The sequence below is a fragment of the Lissotriton helveticus genome, chromosome 11, assembly GCF_964261635.1.
Source record: "Lissotriton helveticus chromosome 11, aLisHel1.1, whole genome shotgun sequence".
Classification (NCBI taxonomy): Eukaryota; Metazoa; Chordata; class Amphibia; order Caudata; family Salamandridae; genus Lissotriton; species Lissotriton helveticus.
In genome coordinates this window covers 37,349,400-37,372,167 of record NC_136072.1, presented here as the reverse complement: position 1 = coordinate 37,372,167, position 22,768 = coordinate 37,349,400, and the positions used below count along the sequence as shown (strand labels likewise).

Sequence of the window (22,768 nt, the reverse complement as noted above, 5' to 3'; positions counted from 1 at the left end):
CGTAGATCGAAAAAAAGCGTACATTAAAATACATTGACGGTGAAACAGTGCTGGCAGTAAAAACGTCATCAAAAGGCGACTGCTCAGCGTTACCGATCAACTATCCACTCAATTATACATACATAATCGATGCAAACTCCGTCCCTTTTGCTCGAATCCCTGGAGTGGGGGATAGAGTGATTCCAAACATGGACAGGAGAAACTTGTTAATCGCAGACGCACATATGGGCGAGGGTCTCAGACACCTCAAACTAAAAGATTCTCTGGAAGAATTACAATCAAGGTACTGGTGGCCAGGCATGAGCCTGCGTCACACCATGTTTGTAAAAAACTGCCCAAACTGCAACAGAGATCGCAGTGGGGAGAGAAACAGTTTAATACCTCGTCGTTCTACTCCAGAAAAAATCAGGAGTAAAAAGGAAGGGTTGCGATTAACATATACAGGCTAGTTCCACTTATAATGTAGATCACCAGCACTCGGCTGACGTCCGGACTATTATACAAAGATTTGCGAGTCTAAATGGCATATACGCTAAGAGCATGCTATGTTTGACCATTGTCTCCACTCTAGCCCTCAAGCATGGGGGGAAACATGGCCAAATGAGCATAGCCCAGCGGGAATCTTCTCACTTCCTTCCTGAGGGTACGGGATGGTGTAAAGAAAAAACCAAGGCATAAAGCAATCTATAACGGAAAGGATATTAGGTACGGGAGCAGGGTGGGTCAAACATCTAATAAGTGTCCAACGTAGTCTCAATAACTTGCCAAGAAATTCTCTGAAGGGATTCAGTCCGTACGAATTATTATTCGGAACTAGGATGATTATCTCTGACCTTGACAGTCAGACTTCAGTGGTGAAAGAAAAAAGCTTTGATATCAAAGACCGTTTGGCTATTTTGCAGGACTTAAACAAAACAAGAAAAGACCTGAGCAACATAAAGTTGAAACAACAGCCAACAACCACTGAAGAACCACCACCTGTCCCAGCAAGACCTGTCTGGATTCCTAAAGTCGGGGATCTAGTCAGGGAGAAGATCGCGGTAAAGAAGGAATTTGGGCCTTCTTACAGAAAAGCAGTTCCTGTCTTGTCTGTCAACGGGACAAGATCAGTTGTACTACCGCCACTTGCTGGTAAAAAGGAGAACCGAGTTGTATCCATCGACCTGGTAAAACCACAACATGTGGCCGATAACAAACAGTAGGCCAAGTGGACTCCCAATAAGTAGCAGAACACCAAGGTTTGCTACCAGTACAGAGGTCCTAACGAAGAGGCTCATCACATTCGAAACGCCTACAGAAGAACAACAAGGACTATGCAACAATGCAATAGAACTCAGACCTCTGAAAACCCAAATAAAAACAGTTAGCAGAGACACACCAATCTATAATGAAGTACCATGTGAAAATGCAAGAAACAGTAACCCTGAAGCAATTGGAACAATTGACAGAACTGCATCCGGCTACTTCATAAACTTCGATGATTCCTCTGAAGGCTTCAGTGAATCAAAGACACAGCCATCATCAAAAACCTTTAAAGATAAAGCCAAAGAACTTTTGAAACAACTGAAAGAAACATATCTGATTTCTCCATGGATTGAATTTTGGGTGGGTTTTGGTGCATTTATCCTCATACTTTGGCTCATCATGATAGTAACATTGGGACGCTTTATTGAGGGAAAATATGCAAAAATGGACACAGCAAGTCAGAAAATCAACTTGATCCTCAAACCACACACATCTTCACACGTCGAGAAAAGAGAACTTTCTTCAGCCAACTTCACAGCCAATCCGATACCTGGTGGGGTAGCCTGGGACAACACTGACTATGAAATTTATGGTCCGGTCGAGATCCTGAAATATCCACACCAAATTAAGATCTCCTTGAGTGACTTTGTAAAACCAAGCTCATTTGCTGATGATTGGGACTTCGAAAGCATTAATAATATGATGTCTGACTTAGTAATGTCTGCTAAATTTACCAAACATGATTATTTGCAGGGTTCTACCAATTATGATAGTATGTACTGTTATAACCACTATGGTAACCATTTTTTACATAGATCTGCACAACCTAGAAATGTTTTAAACTATAATCAATGGGAACATTGTGCAACACCTCCAAAAGGGAGCTTAAGAACCGTTTACGACAAATATTCATATTTTTCAGGTTTTAACACAAGTAATGCTGAAGCATTTTATTTTAAATTATCAAATAAGACAGGGACCAAGACCATGATAACCTACACAAAATTGATATATTCAGACTCATTCTTTGAACAAATGAATACTCTTGGTTTTGATTATTGGGACAAAAATGTTGAATTGAAAAGTGTTTGGGGTACAAAAGATTGGCAAGTACAGGGTATAGAAGCTTTGTTTAGAGCCTGCATGATCCCAGAACAAATGATATTTTTAAATGACACTGTTCAACAGACCACCTGTCTTGGCTTAGCCAAAATCAAAGACTTAAATAAACCGTCTATTCCAAAGCCAACAATGTTTAGCAATAACTCTGATACAGATGAAGAGATAGACGTAAACCATATATTAAACCAAAACAGAACACATCCTGATTGGAAACAGTGGTTGATCTGGCCCACAGATACTAATAACTGTCAAGACAGATTCCTGAACAAAACGCAGGGGTTCAAAATGACCAGGCCAGACCCTAGATATCCTCAAAGACATCACCCAGGGATAATAACCACCTACAGTGTGGGCAAATTATGCCTTCAATGGCTACAAACTTCCACACTGGCAGAAATTAAGCAACACCTAACTTTACTTACTGATGGTGCTGACTTGCGTGATTTCACTATGGGACCACGCAAACAGCGTCAAAAGCGTTTCATAGCAGCCTCTGTATATGCAGCATACAATGAGGCCTGGAAGGTTACTCAAATTGAAACAGCAGAGAGAATACGGGAAATTGACCGTATTAATTTGGAAAAATCACTTTCTGTAGTGGACAATGGGTTAATGACTCTGTCCTCCAGAATTTTTTCTTTGGACAGCATTGTGTCTTCAGCAATCGATATATTATCGCAAGACTTACTGTTATTACAACACGGTCAGTCACAATTGCACTCTATTGTACAGCTTGGCTGGACGTTACAAAATCTGCGTTCAGGCTATGTGCCTTGGCGTTTAATCAATACAACGTCACTATTCCAAATATTTAACCTTACTGATAGACAAATCAGTATGGCGCAAAGGGGTGCTGATTATACAATCTTGAGCATTGAAAAACTCGAAAGATTACCAGTGACAATGTCAGAACGACCTGTCAGTGAATGGATAATACATGGGATAATAAATATTCCAATCTCAACCTTCAGGTTTCAATACTGCCAAAAATATATACAGGCTGGCATGTACGAGAAATTGGGAAAGGGGTACCTTAAAACAACATGGAACCTGCCCTATTCACATGCATGTGTCAGTAATAAAGGACAGAAAGTGTTTCTTAGTGGCAACAATTGTGCGATGTCACTAAGTGGCACACTTCTGTGTAACGGAATTAGTTTGCATGGAGCCTGTGAAGGGAATACATACAACCTTTCATGTCACCAGCAAGGCGCACCTGCAACAGAAATAGAACCATTCTTTCAAAGACTCTATAATGGGAGTTACATTCTAATTGTAGACCGCAGATGTTGTAGTCTTATGCCCGGGACTCCTTATCTAGTAACTACCACTGCGAAGGTAAAGTGCTGTGGACGCTCGTTGTTCCCCAGCTCCTTCCCAGACAGGGAGGCAAGGGCATGGCCCGATTTGAAAATTACTTCTATTCGAATAGATACTTTAAGCAGAATGAAAACAGTGCTTCTTCAGACGCCTACCAGGCTCTCGTCATCAAAAGAAACGTATGATCTACAAGTCGCAAGGACGACTGCAGAGATACATACATTATTATCAACTAATTCCCCCGTACATTTCGCGGAAATCCTGAATGAAATCTTAAATATTTCTGATACCAATGGGGTCTCAAAGGTATTTAAGACAGTATTTTCAATGGCATTAACACCATTCAAAGCCATACTGGGTATTTTTCCAGATTTCGTCCATTCGATTTTTGGCGGACTTCCCCTGATCTTGGGACTAATTGCAGGAATCCTATTCTTAGTCCTTATTTTTCGTTATGGCAACCCATGTCACAGACAAAACTCTGGCGACAAGAGAAGAAACAATCCTAGCCATTGGATACCGGGACTAAGCATGGGCGTAAAATCCGCTCCGCTCGAGGATTTTTCGGATTTTCGGCAAATCCGCAATCCGCGAACGCTCGCGAATTTGTCGAAAATCCGTGAATCCGCTCGCGGCGGATTTTTTGCTTGGTTGCGGCGCGCGGCGTGGTGCACGGCGTTCACTTTCCGTCATTTTAGCGTTTGCCGAGTTGTTTTTCTTTGCGAGTGACGCGCCATTTTAGATCTTGCTGCGTGTTCCCGCGGGAGTTTGTCGCCCGCGAATACGTACTCGCGGCTTGCCACCTTGCACAGCACACCTCGCGAGAGTTCGCAATTGCGAACATGTAGTTGCGGCGGAAAGGAACAATCTCGCACTTGCGAAATAGAGATTTTGCAATTTCGCACAAGAAAATCACCAGCAAACAGGATAAACCTTCAGAAAATTATGATTTTTATCAGAATCACTCCTCAGGTTGACATTTGCATGGCCTTTTTTTTTGCAAGGAGTCCATTTGGGGGGGGGGGGGAGGAAGGAAGTGCCCCACAGTCTCCAACTTCCTGTTCCTGTCCAGCAGGCTCCTCCCAGTGCTTTGTCCATCTCCTGGTCACTTTCATTTGGATCTGGAGCTGGAAGGATTACTTTTTGTGGGTGCTGCTGGATATTTGGATTTGAGGCCTTTTTGACTGTCTTTGGATCACTTTTGGATTAGAAATCAACTTTCACAAGTAAGTTTGTTTGGTGCATTACAGTTGCTGCAAGTACAATTTTGGAACTTTTTCAGAAAATTAAATAAATTATATTGTGGGTAGCCAGTAGCCACAGTATCCAGTAGGACCAGGGTTGGTTATGGGTGCATGATACAACTGTTGTGTTGAATTTAAACACCATTGAGGCCATGGATGGGCTGGGATTGTGCAGATTTTATTGTTTTTTGTCGTTTTTTTGGGCCTGCTGGTGTGGCCCTTTGCCCAGGGGTGGTGAGTGTTGCATGGGCCTAGTCTTTCTGTGGGGTGTCTTCTTGAATTTAAACATAATTGAGGCCATGGATGGGCTGGGATTGTGCTTATTTTATTGTTTTTTGTCGTTTTTGGGGGGCTGCTGGTGTGGCCTTTTGCTTGCCCAGGGGTGGTGGTGGTGCATGGACTGAGTGTGCCTGTGGTGTTGTCTCACTCTCTTTGATGTAAACATCATGGATGGCATTGGATTGTGGTGATTTCTGGCTGTTTTTCTGTTTTTTGGGGGTGTACTGTTGATGTGGTCTGGCCATGTGGGTGGTGGTGGTGGCCATCTTGAGTGCTGGCTGGTACAGGCAACATGTGCTTGGGGTGTAAGGGGGCCATTTTGAGGAGAGGCAGTGTCTGAGGCCTGCACTTATTTTGCCTACTTTTCATCCCTTATGCCCAGGGGTAGTGAGTGTTGCATGGGCCTAGTGTTTCTGAGGGGTGTCTTCTTGAATTTAAACACCATTGAGGCCATGGATGGGCTGGGATTGTGCAGATTTTATTGTTTTTTGTCGTTTTTTTGGGCCTGCTGGTGTGGCCCTTTGCCCAGGGGTGGTGAGTGTTGCATGGGCCTAGTCTTTCTGTGGGGTGTCTTCTTGAATTTAAACACCATTGAGGCCATGGATGGGCTGGGATTGTGCAGATTTTATTGTTTTTTGTCGTTTTTTTGGGCCTGCTGGTGTGGCCCTTTGCCCAGGGGTGGTGAGTGTTGCATGGGCCTAGTCTTTCTGTGGGGTGTCTTCTTGAATTTAAACATAATTGAGGCCATGGATGGGCTGGGATTGTGCTTATTTTATTGTTTTTTGTCGTTTTTGGGGGGCTGCTGGTGTGGCCTTTTGCTTGCCCAGGGGTGGTGGTGGTGCATGGACTGAGTGTGCCTGTGGTGTTGTCTCACTCTCTTTGATGTAAACATCATGGATGGCATTGGATTGTGGTGATTTCTGGCTGTTTTTCTGTTTTTTGGGGGTGTACTGTTGATGTGGACTGGCCATGTGGGTGGTGGTGGTGGCCATCTTGAGTGCTGGCTGGTACAGGCAACATGTGCTTGGGGTGTAAGGGGGCCATTTTGAGGAGAGGCAGTGTCTGAGGCCTGCACTTATTTTGCCTACTTTTCATCCCTTATGCCCAGGGGTAGTGAGTGTTGCATGGGCCTAGTGTTTCTGAGGGGTGTCTTCTTGAATTTAAACACCATTGAGGCCATGGATGGGCTGGGATTGTGCAGATTTTATTGTTTTTTGTCGTTTTTTTGGGCCTGCTGGTGTGGCCCTTTGCCCAGGGGTGGTGAGTGTTGCATGGGCCTAGTCTTTCTGTGGGGTGTCTTCTTGAATTTAAACACCATTGAGGCCATGGATGGGCTGGGATTGTGCAGATTTTATTGTTTTTTGTCGTTTTTTTGGGCCTGCTGGTGTGGCCCTTTGCCCAGGGGTGGTGAGTGTTGCATGGGCCTAGTCTTTCTGTGGGGTGTCTTCTTGAATTTAAACATAATTGAGGCCATGGATGGGCTGGGATTGTGCTTATTTTATTGTTTTTTGTCGTTTTTGGGGGGCTGCTGGTGTGGCCTTTTGCTTGCCCAGGGGTGGTGGTGGTGCATGGACTGAGTGTGCCTGTGGTGTTGTCTCACTCTTTTTGATGTAAACATCATGGATGGCATTGGATTGTGGTGATTTCTGGCAGTTTTTCTGTTTTTTGGGGGTGTACTGTTGATGTGGACTGGCCATGTGGGTGGTGGTGGTGGCCATCTTGAGTGCTGGCTGGTACAGGCAACATGTGCTTGGGGTGTAAGGGGGCCATTTTGAGGAGAGGCAGTGTCTGAGGCCTGCACTTATTTTGCCTACTTTTCATCCCTTATGCCCAGGGGTAGTGAGTGTTGCATGGGCCTAGTGTTTCTGAGGGGTGTCTTCTTGAATTTAAACACCATTGAGGTCATGGATGGACTGGGAATGTGCAGATTTTATTGGTTTTTGTCGTTTTTTTGGGCCTGCTGGTGTGGCCCTTTGCCCAGGGGTGGTGAGTGTTGCATGGGCCTAGTCTTTCTGTGGGGTGTCTTCTTGAATTTAAACATAATTGAGGCCATGGATGGGCTGGGATTGTGCTTATTTTATTGTTTTTTGTCGTTTTTGGGGGGCTGCTGGTGTGGCCTTTTGCTTGCCCAGGGGTGGTGGTGGTGCATGGACTGAGTGTGCCTGTGGTGTTGTCTCACTCTCTTTGATGTAAACATCATGGATGGCATTGGATTTTGGTGATTTCTGGCTGTTTTTCTGTTTTTTGGGGGTGTACTGTTGATGTGGACTGGCCATGTGGGTGGTGGTGGTGGCCATCTTGAGTGCTGGCTGGTACAGGCAACATGTGCTTGGGGTGTAAGGGGGCCATTTTGAGGAGAGGCAGTGTCTGAGGCCTGCACTTATTTTGCCTACTTTTCATCCCTTATGCCCAGGGGTAGTGAGTGTTGCATACTTGCATGTCCCTAGTCTTTCTGTGGGGTGTCTTCAATGTAAACATCATGGATGGCATGGGATTGTGCTCATTTTTCTGTGTTTTGTCGATTTTTTGGGGTGTATAACTGAACTGATGTTCCTCTGTCTTCCATTGCTTTTAGGTGCACAAGAAGACTCAATAGAACCACCAGTGCCAGGAAGAAGTCCTGCAGCGGTGTGTGCAGCATAACGTCACGCGACGTCACGTCTGGACACAGAACCCTCTGCAACTCGTGCAACTGCTGCCTGCTGACCTGCTCTGAAGAAGATGGCCCCAAAAAAAGTAACCCGTAGCTCCTCTAGCAAGAAAGGTGCCAGTAAGGAGCAGAAGAAGCAAGTTACCAAGGACACTGGTGTGCCGCCCGCCCCTTTTTTTGTGAGTAAAAAAAAAAGTATGCCTGCAGCAGCTGCAGCGGGATCTGCTGGGGACCAAGCTGGCAGCAGCACCCCCGCTCCATTGGGCTCAGTGCCACCACCACCACCACGCCAACTTAAGTCCAAGCCCTTGAGTGCTGCAGAGGCAGCCAGTATACTTCTTCAATCACCATCGACCAGTGATGTTGGCTCATCGCAAGAAAGCAGCAGCAATGTCCCTCAATCAACACAGGTTGTTGTAGCTCATCTGACGAGTGTTGAACAACCACAGCGGCAACAACAATCACATGTGCAAGTACAAGCCCAAGTACATGTGGAAGGAGAGGCAGCGCAAGGAGATGCGCATGCAGAGGTGCATGGAGGGTCACAACAAGTGCCCACAATAGTTGTTCCTCCCGAAGTAGGGGCACATCAGGAAATCGACAATCAAGGCGAGGCATCATTTGAGGAAGCCACTCCTCCTGATGATCCTTCATTGTCTTCCACAACCCTAGCAAGGAAGAGATCAAGGGTGGTGTCTACATCCTCTTCAAGCACACCTCCTTCTGATGATACGGATCAAACTTGGGAACCAGCACCACAGCCGTCTGAGAGTGAGGCACACCATGATCCAACAAAGGTACTTAAGCGTAAAAGGAAGCTCGTCCAAAGTCTCAGACTTATGGAGTGTGATGAGGCTCAACAAGAAGTGGCGGATACTGCTGCTGATGAAGACTCTGCCAACGACGACCCAGTCATCATAAAGGTCACTGCAGCCCCAGCGGGCATGCAGCAAACAGACATTTTGACCCTAGCCCGAAGAGCTGCTGCGCGTGATGATGATGATGATGATGTTGTCGATGAGGAGGCAGTGGAAACACCACAATCATTGGAGTTAAGTAGTACACCAACTCGTCCCGCTTCCATATTTCTTTCTGGCAAGAAGAGACCTGCGTCAACCTCGACCTTAATTAGTGGCGGTGAAAGTGGAAAACGTACAAAAGTTGGCCAATCCAGATCCTCCACTTCATCTGGCATTAGCTTCATGACCACCACCACCACCAGTATCGCCGCCTCCTCCAGGTCCCACAGACACTTCAAGTCCCCAGTTTGGGACTTCTTTACTGTTTGTCCCAAAAATCCAAGGTTTGCCATTTGTACCCTTTGTAAGCTTGCAGTTAGTCGTGGTAAGCCAGGTAGCAACTATGGTACCGGCGGCCAGAGTGGTCATCTTGACAGAAAGCACGCTGTCCAATGGTTTGCGCACCTAGCTGCGATCAAGAAAGGCCAAAATCAAGGAAACGTTGATGTTTCATCTGATGTTGACGAGCAGGAAGAAGACGTGTCAAACACTTCCCTTACACCCAGTACCCCTCTCAGCAGCACACCCAATGTGAGGCACACTAAGAGTGTTGGAGCGAGTGAGACACCAACGCACAAAAGTTCACCAGCGAGCAAAATTGGGTCAACGAAGTCATTATCAGCCCGTAAATGCTTGGTCCAGGCCAACATTAGAACAATGCTTACTTCAGACGTGCCATATGAACGCAACCACCCACTGACGCGTCTGTATAACACTAAGCTGGCTAAAATGCTAGCTGTGGACCTTCTACCTTTTTCTTTTGTAGAAGCGGTAGGTTTTCTTGAATTAGTTGCAACGCTCTGCCCTAAATGGAAGGTTCCGAGCCGGTTCTATTTTGCCAGAGTTGCGGTTCCAGCACTACATGAAGATGTGCTGCAGGCGATTGGGGCAGCTTTGCAGAAGAGTGCTGTTCACACAATACATCTGACAACAGACATGTGGACCAGTGGCCCAGGCGATGATTACATGTGCATCACTGCACACTGGGTCTCTTTTTCAGGTGTTATAGCAAAGCTAAACGCAGGTGTTGACCCGGACCAAGTTTTCAAAGCTGCTCGGAAACATGCAACACTAGCCATGTTTGCCTTGGAGAAAAGTCACACAGCAGAAAACCTTTTGGAAGAGTTTGACAAAAAGGTGTTGTCAATGCTATCCCCCCTAAAACGCAAGATTGGTTATGTTTCCACGGATAATGGCGCCAATGTAGTTAAGGCCATGTCACAGGGTCACCATGTTAGAGTGCCGTGTTTGGCGCACTGTATCAACCTGGTAGTTCAAAAATTCTTGAGTGATAAAGAGAGTCCAGCGTTCGAGGTAATGGCCACCTGCCGCAAAATGTGCAACCATTTCAGCCATTCTTTTAAGGCCCGGAAGCATCTGCGGAGACTGCTACTTCAACGTGGAATGCCAGTGAAAGCACTCATCCAGGAGGTGGCAACACGTTGGAACTCAACCTTCTACATGCTTGAGCGTCTGCATGAGCAGTATACGGTACTCGATCACTATTTCTTGACAGAGGCTACATCTCAGAAGGAGGACCTGCGGATGAGTAAGGCGCAATGGGACATAGTTAAAAGCCTGACAGACATGCTTCGTCCTTTTGAGTTCTTCACGCGTGCAGTCAGCCAGGAGGACTGTAATTTGGGAAAAGCTATCCCATTGTTGTGCATACTGGAGCACCAACTGATGGCGGTTTCTTCTGAGTTTGAAAAAGATGAAAAAAAAAAAAACCATTTCATTTTGTCTGAGAAATTATTACATCGCCTACGTGGTGATGAACGTCTTAAAAACATCAACTCAGATCAGCATTACATTTGTGCTACTATTCTGGATCCACGCTACAAAAAGGCGCTGGCAGACAACGCATTCTTTCCTTTCGCTGATGCAGATGTTCAAAAGTACAAACATTGGTTAGCCTGGTCAGCCAAGAGGTTTGAAAAAGAACGGCAGGTTATTGAAGGAGAAGCCAGTACATCAGCATCAGCATCAGCAGGCCATCCGCAGTCACAAGAATCCACTTCTGCACCTGTGGCTGGGGCACAAGTGACCTCTCAGCCGTTAAAGACACCGGCAACTGGATCATCTGCACCACACACAATGACAACACTAACAGTGGCTGGGGAGGAGGATTGGCTAAGTTTGATGGGGTATGGTTCTCTAAAAAATGTCACAGGCACAGCAAAAAGTAAGCAAAGTGGAGGAACAGTTGATGACCTTGAGTCGATGGTGCAGGACTATCTGAATGACTCAACAGTGGTCTTTCTTAATGAGGAGCCATTGCAGTATTGGCATGGCAAAAAACAATTGTGGCCACAGCTCTACAACCTGGCTATAAACTATTTGTCTTGCCCACTCGCAAGTGTGTCTTCTGAACGTGTTTTCAGTGCTGCTGGTGGCATTGTAACTGCCAAACGGAGCCGCCTATCGCCCAAAAATGTGGAGCGGCTGACAATGATCAAGATGAATCAGCACCTCATACCACCAGATTACAAAGTGCGAGAAAGCACGCCACATGAAGACGATGAGGACAGCAACGTAGATGAGGGGATTTTTTCTCTGTTCGGTGCCACTGACCTCATCCAGCCTGAATTCGCAGAGTATGATGACGAAATCTTGTTCTTATTCCCTGACACCGAGCCCTGAAAATGAGACAATCAATCAAGAACTTTCTTTTTCGTCCTTATTCACTTTTATTCCTGTGTGCTTTGTGTCTCTCTTTCTTTGTTTTGCACAGTTAATTTAATTCAAACTTTAATCACCTAATCCCAAAAACAAGACCATCATCAGAACTGTCTTCACTTGTTTGCTTATTGATTTGAAGGTGCCGCAGTCTACATTCCTCAGGTTCACAAGTTCTGAAGAACATGCTCCTCTATCCTCCTCCTCCAGACTGCGATTTCCCTCCAAGCAGAGTGCTGGATTACGCACAATGAAGAAAGACTCAGCACTTGTGGGGGTGTTGTACTTCTTTGCGGGTGAGTTGACGGTTTTGGGCCCATTGCTGTGAAGCTCTAATAATGGACAAAAGTGTTTTGGACCAAATATGAGGTGGAAATTTCTTGCCGTTTTTGCTGACTTGCTTGCCTTTGAGGTGCTCTTTGGCGGGGTTCCGGGGGTTTGTGTGTAATTTTTGGTGTCTGTCGAAGCACTGCTGCGACAGTCTAATCTTGATTGCATTTGCTTTTCAGGAAATCCGTGGTGGAAAACAGGAGTTATGATGATTGATGATGACCTAGCTGCACAGCGCGTTACTTTGGACCGAAGGCCGAGAGATATTGTAAGTATGAGATTTAGCTTTTTCGCTGTTTGGGGGTGTTGTCGGGTGTTTTTTTGCGGGTGGGTTGGCGCCGGCGGGTCTTGCCTGGGGCATTCCTGGGAAGGTCTAATACCGGATACAAGTGTTTTGGACAAAATCCATAAGGAACAGCCTTTTTTTTGCCATTTCTTCAGACATCTTGCTCAATGTAGCGTTTTGGGGGGCTTCCTGCTGTTCGTGGGTGGGTTGCGGCCGGGGTCTCTGTCGAAGCACTGCTGCGACAGTCTAATCTTGATTGCATTTGCTTTTCAGGAAATCCGTGGTGGAAAACAGGAGTTATGATGATTGATGATGACCTAGCTGCACAGCGCGTTACTTTGGACCGAAGGCCGAGAGATATTGTAAGTATGAGATTTAGCTTTTTCGCTGTTTGGGGGTGTTGTCGGGTGTTTTTTTGCGGGTGGGTTGGCGCCGGCGGGTCTTGCCTGGGGCATTCCTGGGAAGGTCTAATACCGGATACAAGTGTTTTGGACAAAATCCATAAGGAACAGCCTTTTTTTTGCCATTTCTTCAGACATCTTGCTCAATGTAGCGTTTTGGGGGGCTTCCTGCTGTTCGTGGGTGGGTTGCGGCCGGGGTCTCTGTCGAAGCACTGCTGCGACAGTCTAATCTTGATTGCATTTGCTTTTCAGGAAATCCGTGGTGGAAAACAGGAGTTATGATGATTGATGATGATGACGACCTAGCTGCACAGCGCCGCGTTTGGACCGAAGGCCGAGAGACATTGTAAGTATGAGATTTAGCTTTTTCGCTGTTTGGTGGTGTTGTGTCGCGTGTTTTTTTGCGGGTGGGTTGGCGGGTCTTGCCTGGGGCATTCCTGGGAAGGTCTAATACCGGCTAGAAGTTTGTTGGACAAAATCCATAAGGAAACACCAGTTTTTGCACTTTTTGTAAGTTAGGGTTCGTTAGGGTTAGCCCTAGCAGCAGGATTGCATGTGTTTAGGGGGGTTCTATTGCAACGCGGTTCTGTTGTTGTAGAGCACTGTTGAAGCGATGCTGGCTATGGATACTTTTGCTTGCAGGCAAGTGGTTTGAATACAATCCACGGTCTGTATTTGGGTCTACTGTTACTTTCAAAGTACGTTTTGTAACCATTTTTCTGCTAGGCATCGTTTTTGGAGATATGATTGGGTTCTTCTACATTTTTGCGACTGGCTTTAGTAAGGGTCTTGGTGGGAGCATTGCTGGGAAGGTCAAATTTTGTTCTAAAACACAGTAGTACACCCACCTTGAGGGGAAAGATCCGCTATAATATTTTGGCCATACTTATTGATCCTTAAAAAGGTGACTCAGACAGAGCACGCAATTTCAAAAATATTGTACTGTCTATTAGGGAAATCAAAGTGTGACTTTTTGAACCACACAGCGTACATACCTTTTATTTATTTATCAGTGGTATTGTAATAGCACTTCCTGTTTTCCGTTCAATAATTACAGGCCGGGTTTCAGTCAACATCCGCCAGGCAGGCAGTGGACAGGGTGTCTCTTCTGTCAGTGGTCACCACCACATTGATGGACGAAGCGTCAGCTGGAATGGAGGAGTGCCGCCAATAAGAGGAATTGTTTGCTGCATGCAACTTACTTACCAATTTCAACAGGACAACTCCAACAACATACGCAATACAGATACAGTATCCATTGTTGTCTTTTATTCTATGAGTGTGACTGCATGTGCTTACCTTTACTTTGTAACCAAAGATTGTCTGTAAACTCTGTATCTTCAATTATTGTTTGTCCATGCTCTGCTTTTTTTTTCATCTCTCAACAAAACCTACCCAAAAAGAAACCCCCATTCCCATCCATTTTACAAACCCTAACCCTCTTCCCCCGGGCTGTGTTGTTTTGCTTGATGTCTGACTAAAATGACATCAATAATTCCACACACTTGCTGGGGAGGATAAGGTGATAGCAGCAACAGGCTGGTGAAGGAATACGAGGATATCTTCTAGACTTACTCAGCTTCAGTACTATATCTTCTAGTAGTAGTAGCCAATGTCAAATAAATTCAACGCAAGTACTAGTTATACTTGCAATACTTTACCATTTGTTAGGCTACATTATGGCACTGTTCTAGTGTACTGTCACCTGCTATTTTCTCGATCGTACCGTAACCGTTGTAATGCTACAGTAAGGAGTACAAACAAGGTTTAGTTTTCTTTTTTTCCATAGGCATGCAACTGCCACTGTGTCACACCACTAGTAACACCGCAATGAGGAAATGTCACCCGCCCAGGAATGACAACGTTAATCCCCATTTCACCTGGAGCCAGCCCTGGGCCTAGCCCTAATTTCTAACACAAATTACAGGTAAGATAAGCGTTTGGTGGGAGGTAGTATAATGGAGTATTATTTCGGAGTAGACAAGAGATTGACGGTTGTACTACTAAAGTCCTACGACTGTTCAGGAAAACAAAGTTACTGTTACACCCCCGCCCCCCACCCACCAGACTGAAAAGCAGTAAAAAACAGGTATGGTCAGATAAAGTAGTTGAAAAATATATTTATTTATCCCTAACAAAATAATCTCCCTCACCCACCCTAACCCCAACGATTGTCTCTGAAACGTCCCAAAACGATCCCAACTCCCAAATCCCACCCCCCAAAAGTCTATAAAAAAAGGGCAAGGGACACTCCACTACTGGAGGGTGCTGGTGCTGGTGCATGATGCGGCATGGGCATCATACTCCTTGCGGAGGGTGGCAAGCTCGGAGCGGAGGCCCTTAACCAAGGTCTTATACCTCAGGACCTCCTGCTCCAGGTTGGACATGCGGACTCGTAGGCGGTGTTGGCGTTCCTTGCAGCTCCTGTGGGGGGCAGCTGGTATTTCGGGTGCTTGGCGGTGGCGGTCGGCTTTCTTAGCCCGGCTCGGTCCCGCTGGTTTAGTCACGGAGGAGGATGCAGTGGTCACAGTCGAAGATGTTGCCCCGCTCGACTGCGTGTCCTCCTCCTCCTCCAGGGCCACCAGCCGCCGATACTCGGCGACTGTGGCCTCCAGCCTCCGTTGCCGGGCCAATCTAGCCTGCTCCCTCCTTGTTGTTGATTTGGAAGGAGCAACTATATGAAGAAAGAAAGACATAGTCTGTAACCAATGCTCCTTATTAATAACACAAAGTGATTGAGCCGAAAGTTGGGTCACAGAGTACAAGTAGCAAATTGAAAGCACAGTACATAACTATTGAGGACAGTATCTATGTAACCTCCCACTTCTGCATCCTTGCTCTAACAGTAGTGGTAGTTTAATGAACTAATTCTACGACCACTATGGACTTCCATTACAGTCGACTATGACAGTACACCAGTCTTATTCTTCTTCTTCTCTCTTGTTTAGGGAAATGGGTACGTTATCTTATGCAAGCCGGCAGAATGACATGGACACAGCACAGTGAAGTTGCACCCGAGAAAAAAAGTTGCACACCATGATGATGGAGACAGACTTGCGTTACTGTACCGGTCCAGTACATGCAGGTGGTGAAGCTATTACTTTTCTATTACGGGTGGCACTGAGAATACTCTGTTACAAGGGCTACTGCTTAATTAATTTACCTTTCACCCTACAGTGCAAATGAGTACTAGAAAAGGAAACTGAAGAAGCTAACTAATTTGATTATCTATCACTTCACATGGGACGTATTTAATGACAGATGAGATGACTTTAGGTGCTTTGCTTAATATTGAGTGAACACAGTGATACACCCACACATGAATGACGTACTACAAGTAAACTAAAGTTATTAAGAGAGGTACGGAGTGTCCACCGTAATAACCAGATATATGCTGTGAATGCAAACGCAATACAAAGTACTGCTACTATTCATGGTAGTATTGGACACATTTACAATTTCTTTTCCTTGCCTTCCCTGCACTGGGACGGACGTGCGGGTGCGGTGGTACATGCTCTTCAAGGTAACACTTACTTCACCTGGTGACCATCTACTCTCTCTAGATACACATTTGCTATGTAAGAGTCAGAGAATACCATGCTCCAGGCATCCATTCATTCAAAGTATACGCACACATACAGTTTCTGTTTCACCCACCCAGGCTGCTGTCCTTCCACCCATCCTTGCTTCATCATTGACCCAGCCATGCACCATACCATATTCTTTCCTTCCCAGCCACCTCTGGGTCCAAGCAAACACATATCGTTCTTCTTTGCCAGCCATCATACAAGTTCGCGTCCCACTTACTTACACCCTTCTTTCGCTTTTCGTTCATCCCATCCATCACGTTCGTCTAAGAACTTATTGGGATTCTTCTCACCAAAAACTTCACAGCTAAGTCGAAGTACATTTCGAGGAGGCTACTACCTGGTTGATTTGTAATTGTAATACACCCGTGCAGAAAGCACACTATGCAGTCTTCAATCTCAATAAGTAAGGAATATATAGCTTACCTGTTTCCGCCACCACCGTTTGATCCCCCACAGGAACGGCCACCAGCTCTTCTACCGCCGCATCCTCCCCAGAGGCCTCCGAGTCCAAGTCCAACACATCAGCCACCTCCGCGCTGGCCCCGTCACCAGATGTTACACCTACAAAGTACATTTAAGAAAGTTAGAATACACCACTCACTACTATATAATATTTGGTCTAGGAGAAATGTTAAAAAAACAGAATACAATGTAATAATTTGTGACTGTCTACTCCATAGTAAAAATGTCCCATTTTCCAGGGAAGGCTGTTGTCTTGCTGCACTTTTATGCACAACTGATGAATGCTTGCTTTTGATTTTTAACACGCACCACTTTTTCTCCTAACAGACAGAAGCTTGACTCCTGAGTCCTAAGAACACGACCAGGATCAAGTTCAAAGTAGGTGAGAGTTCGGCTCGACCACAAGAAATGTGTCCAATTAATCGTCAGCACTAACCACTTTTCCGTTTACAGTTAAATAGTTTTATGACAAAGTAGATTTCAATAAATGTGTTTACTTTTAATAAAGCTTTTAAACTTAAATAGACTCTGTGGTTTTTGTTCCTCCAGACTAGAGTGGATGAGCTAAAGGTTTTGGAATTTTTGCAAGCATGAGTGCCTCTGACACTTCTTGACTGTGCTGTGACTCCGTACTACTCTCTTGTCCTGCGTACGATAATCTAGAGATCATTGGGGATCTATAATCGGTGACTTCGGGAGCTGAATGACTCTGCCACACTATCTAGTCAGTAAGGAGACAGTGCATAGAGGTATTGCTGAATATAATGGGAGTCCAATGGAATTGCCAAATGTCCAATCTTAGTTAGCTACACAGACAGACTAATAAGAATAGTCTAGTAATACCACAGGGAGTCATATTCGAGGCAGGATAAGAATTTATATCCAGTCTACAAGAAGATCAAAGACGATTTAGAAAAAATCGAATGAGGAACGCTAGGAAAAAATAGGTACTGTTTAGTAAAATGTAAACTTACTGGGGCCAGCAAAGGAGCCCTCGCCTGCCCGATCCTGGCCTGCATCCTCAGCACCCTCCTCCTGTGTCCTCTTGCCCTTGGGGGGAGCTGATGTACAACATGAAAGAAAGAAAAACCATAAAACATGGATGAGATTTTTCAACCAAATCAAACATTTCAAAAGAACAATAACAACATATTTTGGAAAAATAGCAAATAGATAGACAACTATTCCACGGGATCTATCTCATGTGGTATACTACGTTATTCGTATTGCCTGATTTGCGGAACGTTGACTTAGAAAGTTCCTATGTAACTCAATAAACAGACTACTAAAGAGGTTTGCCTAGGCCTGGCACTGCAGGCAGTAGTGCGCAACACGTGACAGACAAAGTCCATCCTGCTTGCAGATCAGTGAATACTCAAACTATCAATCCACCCGCCACCACCGCCACTATTTCTTCTGATAGCCATGTGACTGTCTAAAGGAAGGACACTGGACTTCAGTCTGTTGGGGCTGATTTATAAGTCCCTTGCGGAAGTTGCGGCTGATTTTCCTCCATTGTTGCGTGCCTTTTCTGACGCAGCGGCAGAACAAAAGACTCGCCATGGTGTTGGTGCGGCGTATATATTAAAAAAAAAAACACATATGGGCATATGGGCGATGCATCACGTTGTAAAGCCCTGCGCCATCAGGGGGCGTTCCGGCGCAAGGGAGGGCGTACCTGCGCAGGAACGAATCCTAAAAGTGGCTGAGGGAAATCTACAAGATGTCAATCAGTCATTTTTATGACAATGATGCATGACTCAAACCCTGAGCGCTTGAAGCCGACGTACGGCTTGATGCAGCATTGGGGAGATAGGGTACCCCAGAGCATTGCTGGAGCTGCGCCATCGTTGGCACGCAACTCCAGCAATGCGCTGCCTTTACGGCACAGATGCGTAAGGCTTCTGTGACGTTTTGGGCCAATGGGTGGTGGTGGCATGGCACACAATTACTGCCGCATCCCTGCTACTTTGCAGGGATGCGCCGGTAATTGAAAATATGACCCTTACTGTCTAGCATTACGCAGTTCTTTTCTTTACAGTACACTGATACATAATTTCTCAGGCCAATGAAATGCTTCTGAACACAACATACAAAACAAAGAAGCATAGTAGCAAGCAAGGCTACTGAGAAGGAGAGCAGTGCACCTGAAAATGAAATGCATAGAAGATTTTGAAATATAATTTACCTCAATGTAATCGGCAGCATTATTGCTCTTGGTAAAGAACAAAGATTTGCAAATAACAGAGCAGGATAAAACAGAGTAGTAAATGGACTACTACTACTACTCACCAAGCCCGGGGACCTCTACGCCGAGCGCGTCCAGCAAGTCCCGCTCCCGGTCCATGACATCGGTCCAGCGGTGGGTGGCCTGGTTATATGTGCGCCGGACCCCAGAGATCTTGTACATGGCCCGGCACACCTTCTCCCACCGCTGGCGGCGCTCCCGGATGCCATAGCCGGTCGCGATCTTGCCGCCTCCCAGGATCGTCTTGGGGAGGCGGCGCTGGACATGGAAGATCAGTGCCGCCACTTCCTCCGCGCTGAAGATCTCCCTCGGGACCACTTGCTCCCCCCTTAAACGCCCGCACGGGAGCCGGGCACGGGGTGCGGGACCCTTCCCCTTCTCAGGGTGCTTCCCGGCTCCCTTTACCATGGTCTGGGCAGAAATAAACTTAAATGATAAAGAAGAAATAGAATAGTGAAGAAGAAAAGAAAAGAGTTTAAAAAAGTAGTTTAAAAGTAACTAAAAGCTGCAGAAAACACAAAAATATAGAGCTAGAAAAATAGAGGGTTAGATAATAAGTAAAATTAGATCAAAAAAACTTCAAACAAGCAAAGGATGGCAGAGATTGAGAGAGGATAGAGAAAGCATGCCCAGAACCATAGCAATGAATGAGAAACAAGATGGCCGCGCCCGTTCACGACCGCGTGGGTAAGTTCGCGCGAGATTTTCCTTGCGAGTACGCGCGAACTTGTACTCGCGAGCAGCACACTTTGCGAGATTACACATAGCGGGCGGAAACGGAATTACGTCACGCCAACAAGATGGCCGCGCCCGTGTACGACCGATAGGGTAACTTGGCAAACGAATAGCTAGAAGCGCCTCGCGAACACGCGCAAGATCACGCGAATATACACGTCGCAACAAAAACAATTTTGTATTCGCACGTATTCGCGGCTTCCGAAATCGATCTCGCACGGATTCGCGCCCCAAATAACGCGCGAAATTGCAAAAAAAACGATTTTAGCTAAAATGAAAGCAATGAGCAGGTGCAAAAGTTCAAACTTAACATTAGTAACATTCAAGGTAGTGCTTCCTGATGGGCCCCTCCAGAGTTTGCAACAATTCTATGACCCTGCTATGACCCAAACAGCACACAGCAGGCTCATAGAATAGCACCATAAAGGTCCTGTAAAAAAAAAATTTCACTGCAACAAAAAGCAAATTACAGATAAGGAAGGAAGCAGGTGCCAGCCAGACTGGAACTTTCAAAATTACTGACACATTAATGAAACACAAATTAATTGATGGCAGTTGAAGAAGGGCAGGTGTGCTAGCTTTTTTCAACCACCATAATCTACAGTAATAAATAAACCTAATAGGTGCCTGTGAGGATGTACTAGAGGGTGGCATGGGTGTCCCAGAGGGTGGCAGTGGTGAAACAGAGGGTGCTGTGAACCTGTGATGATAAACCAGACGTAGAAACAACATAGTCGCGGCCGTTGCAAGCCGAAAAGTAAGTTCGCAATTGCGAACTTGTCCCAAAATCGGCGCGAACACGCGCCAACACAAAAAACGGAAAAATCCGCAAATCCGCTAGAGTTCGCGGATCTTCGCGGATTGCGAATCCGTAAATACGCAAGTTCGCGGATTGCCAATCCGCAAAATCCGCCCATGCTTAACCGGGACCGGATATCAAAAATCCTGGGACTCTCCCGGCTTAGAGACCTGAACATGACTTGGTTTCTATCATTTCGACCAATGTGGCAAAGATGTGTTCTACCTGTATTAAGGTGTCTGCTATGCGGAGAAGAATGCGTGTTAGACACCTGTCTGACGCTACAATCGGATGCGCCAATGGATGCAGAAACATTGTTGAGCCCGATCAAGGTTCATGCTTTGTGCTGCCCTCAAAGGCTACCAATCCTGATGACGGCATTCGTGGAAGCTTCACCACTGCGATTGATTGGTAGTGAAGTTCAAGATGAAAGCAGCATCGAACAGGTACAACCTTCTGTCAGCAATGCGAATCAGAATGTCAATGGAGACAATCATGCACAAGAATGCATGATGACACCTATTTCCGAGTTAGTAGAACTTTCCCAGGAAGCTGTTGACAGTTTTTTCGAAAGCCTAAATGATATGATGTTCTCACCCGAACAGAAATAGAGACTTTTGAGCAAGCTCGCACACGGCGTTCCCTGAATTCGGCCTTCAACTTTAAATAATAAAGTCACATGAACTATTTTTCACTCCAGTTCACGGACAGCAACTCTTTCAGAAGCCCCAATTTAGTTTTTCGGTTTTTCGGGACACTTATCTTCTGCTTAAAGTAAGAAACTATTCCTAAAGAACTAAGATTTCTATTTTTAGATACTTTATAGACTTTAGCTGCCCGCTGGTATGTTCACAAATATTTTATTCTGTGATGGAATGGTCTCGAAACTTTTTTCTGTATTTAAGAAACCATTTCATGTGTAATTCTCATATACCAAATAAGCAATAATGTATACAAATGCGTGCTAACTTTAGCATTATTCCATAGCTTGAGTGCATACAATATATATGTCTGCAATTTTTCCGTATATTTGAAGAATTTCAAAATGCATTTATGTATTTTGGGGTGGTAAGGTATACACACTACTCTATAGTATGTTGTACTATGTTATACTATGCCTAGATTAGTAAATATGTCCATAGTTAGCGTGGAGTGGGTGTCATGTATTCCTATAGGTTCTGAATCGATCCCCCTATTCCTGACCCTATTCTAGTTAAACAAACCAACAAGTTAACTAGCAGTCAGCCCATGAGGCAGAAAACCCCCATGATGCAGATACCGTTATCTGACGCAGTCACACTACGGCACAGGAACGTGTTATCTGATTAGGTCATAACGCTTGCGATCTAATTAGACAAGCGATATTCCTCCAGCCCCTGATAAGGCATACGGAGTTCTCATAACAAATCAAACCTATGACAACCTGGGCAAAACCCTGCGGCCATTGTTTTGATTTCACCGAGAACTTCAGTAAAAGAATGTGCTAACGAGCAAGTCGTATGACATCCTTATTGACGTATCTATGTCCATCCTTACGTCAATCTCGGCACCTTAAAGGTATAAATATTACCGATCTTGCCCTATGCAAACACACGCGTGGTGACGAGACGGAGCAGCCATACTTGCCGAAGCCAAGAGCAGAGCAGACCCCGCTGGCAGCAGCCCCGCCTTCCTGACGCGCTGAGAGACGCGCTGCTTTCTCCTGCCGAGAATCCAGCACCGGCGTTTCTGGGTAGCCCTCGCAGGCAGCCTGGAATATCGAGACCAGAGAAAGAGATACCATTCCTCATTCATCCTAACTTCCAGGTACAGAACTGAATAACCCCTCACAGAGAATTCTTTAGTTATTCACTTGGCAAAAACAAACTTAACTTAAACTGTAACTTTCTATTCCCGCCCACGTATTAGGATTAGGTCAGGTACACGGGGTAGGCGTATCTAGAAACACCAGTTGAGCACGTTTAGTCAAATGTATATGTGTATGTAATATATTTTATTCATTTTAAAACATCTTATGGCTTAGAAACCATATCAATGTTTTTACAGTATTATTTTATACTATTGCTTTTAATGTATGCACTTTACTTAGCTATAAGTATTGCAATAATATCGATCCATTTCTCTTGTATGAGAAAAGAGACTGATCAATAAATAACACCTTTTTATTGAACACGCCCGTCTCTTCCTTTTCTCTACATTCTGATGAGACTAAGAATGCACGTACTGACTGAGTAAAATAATTGCCTTTTGTTCACACGACTCTCGAGATATACTCTTGATTAGGGGAGAGCAAAGTTGTCATGTTCTATGGTTGTCAGAAACTAAATCCCTTCTTGTCTAATCAGGGGAGTTAATTCTT

The 22,768-nt window shown here is 45.2% G+C and overlaps 1 protein-coding gene across 1 annotated transcript in view; it reads right to left on the bottom strand.

The window, feature by feature from the left end:
• The window catches only part of LOC144792178 (tenascin-X-like), a 567,777-nt gene that overhangs the window by 355,219 nt on the left and 189,790 nt on the right, over nt 1-22,768 (bottom strand). The gene's annotated exons all lie outside the window — the stretch shown is intronic.